This window comes from Chaetura pelagica, unplaced genomic scaffold (assembly GCF_000747805.2).
Source record: "Chaetura pelagica isolate M959 unplaced genomic scaffold, ChaPel_1.0 scaffold31, whole genome shotgun sequence".
In the NCBI taxonomy this organism is placed as follows: Eukaryota; Metazoa; Chordata; class Aves; order Apodiformes; family Apodidae; genus Chaetura; species Chaetura pelagica.
Genome location: NW_009952481.1, coordinates 4,034,280 through 4,036,608, shown reverse-complemented (window position 1 = coordinate 4,036,608; position 2,329 = coordinate 4,034,280).

The following is a 2,329-nucleotide window of genomic DNA, read 5'->3' as shown; positions in this document are numbered from 1 at the left end:
AGCTTTATGCAGCAGGTCCCACAAGGTCCTGCCCCTCCCCAAGGGAATATTTTCCCATCTGCAAGGGCATACAGACATGCCCCATGCCATCACTTCTGCATGGGATGCACTGGACAGACCATTTTCTCTGCTTCTTAAGAAAAAATATATCTAACTTCTGGAAAACCACCTCCTTCAAAAGTGAGCTGATGCATCAACTTCCCAGGTGTGCTGGAGTCAACAGCTTCTTCTTTCTCCAAAGAGATTTGCCTGATCCACCTCATATCCACAGCAGAGTACGGATCTTGAGATACCGTGGCCATCTCAAACCTCAGGTGCTTCCCACATTGAGAGGCAGCAGCTGGCTGAGAACACGGGCAGGCAGCCTTAGAGCTGCCCACCTGCCCACAGTGGCAGCGTTGCTCTGCTGTCCCATCTGCCCCGTTGCCTCCACCTCCAAGTCAAACAAGCAGCACTTGGAAAGTGCAGTTTCCCCTGTCCTGGAAGGAGGAACAATCAGCATACAACGTGCCCTTGACTGACAACATCACACTGGCAGAGAACTTTAGCCTATGCATAGAAGAAAAACACCGTCAGGCAGGAAATGCTGAAGGTATACTTGAGGGCAGGTCTCTGCCTCCACATCTGACCTTTGAGCACCTGGTGTGGCTTTACTGCTTCATGTCAAGTGTCTGTCACAGGTGGCTAAATACCTGATACTATGACGGATACTGATCTCAAGCACAGACCAGGCCATCACTATCCAAAAACGCACAAACAAAACAAAGGCCATTTTGTCAGTTGAAATCATGCCATCCAGACAGTGCCCCTGATCAGTATCTAAGATAATTTCGGTGGGTTTTTTTGTGTTTTTTTTTGCAGTTACTTCCTTCCTCCACAAAAGCACTATCAGTCAGCGCTCCTACAGTCAAGCTTGTCCTTGTACACTCCGAGTACAACAGCTTCAGCAGGTCCTGTAAACATGATCCAGCTGCAGGTGTGTAACAGCCACAAGCTGTGAAGAAAAAACTCCAGGAAAACCAAGTGCTGTACCACAGCATACCCAGGCTGTGACTAATGTCCGTTGGGATTGGGAAGGCAAGCACAGCCAGTGGTATATGCAGCACAGGACAACTTGATTGCAATTAGCGTTATCACCTGGGGGCAGCCACCGCCTTCAACATCAGCCTCTGGAATGTGCTATCCACACCTCCTAGACTAAGCTGGAGAAATCAGACACCAAAGGACAGCAGAGCCTGAAGCATCCCCATGCTGTTCTGATGAACTCTGGTCCAACGTGAGTGACTTCCTCCTCTCCCTCCCCCCCAGCTTTGCTCATGCCAGGTAATCTTACTAATGAGTGTTCTACCACTTGCAGAGAGCCAGATCATGAACTTCCTTGTGATAGCAACACACAGATGGGTTGCAAAATGCACGGGAATAGCTCAGACTCTCACCTCCTAGACCACAAACTGCTGGCAGAAAACAATTAGAACACTGATTTGCTGGCAAACACCCATTGGTTGCTCTTTCTTCTCTTCCATCTCCCAAGACAAATGCTATGACTGTTCTCCATCCCTAAGAGCTCTACCTGCAGCTCTTACACCTGCTGACTCTGGGACCTCAGCTTCATGACAGCACTGGTACAGATGGCCTGCAGACCAGAGAAATGAGTGGGGCTCAAGTAACCCTCAAGGTCAGCTCCCAGTCCCACCACAACAGCCAGGGGTGATTCAGCAAGTCATTTCCACACTGTGCAGACTGAATATACTGATTAAATGATCAGAAGGCAAATAGAAAGAAGGAAATATTAAATCAAACAAGCTGACAACGTTTTAACTGACATGACATTTAAGCTATTCTCTGCAATACTGAGAAAAGACAGTTAGTGTTAGGAGGCTTTCTCTGCTAGTTGATGCTGTTTGAAGCTTCCTCTGCTAGTTGATGCTATCTGCTGCCCTACACGGTTTCAGCAGAACAACACTGACATAGTGGAGTGAAATGTTCATGACACTGACACGCTCTTTGCTTAAAAGAGCCCGTTTTTCTTCCTTTCTAGTGCACACTATTGTCCACGACAATAAGATTTTCCCTGACCAGATGTCCAAAGGACTTAATTGAAAAAAGCTTCTGATACTCTTTCTGCTGCCCTTTGCATATACCCGGGAAGCTCCACTTTGGCAACGCGTCTTCATTCCATTATTTACCACCTGTATCACAGCAGTCACACTGGGAGTTGTTTTGCCAAAGGAGAGCACCCTATGGTGTTGCCCAGAGCTGGTTAAATCTTTCCAGAAATAATAAAAAAAACAACCAACCTATGTGGCTGTACTGGCAGATGAGCAGCTCG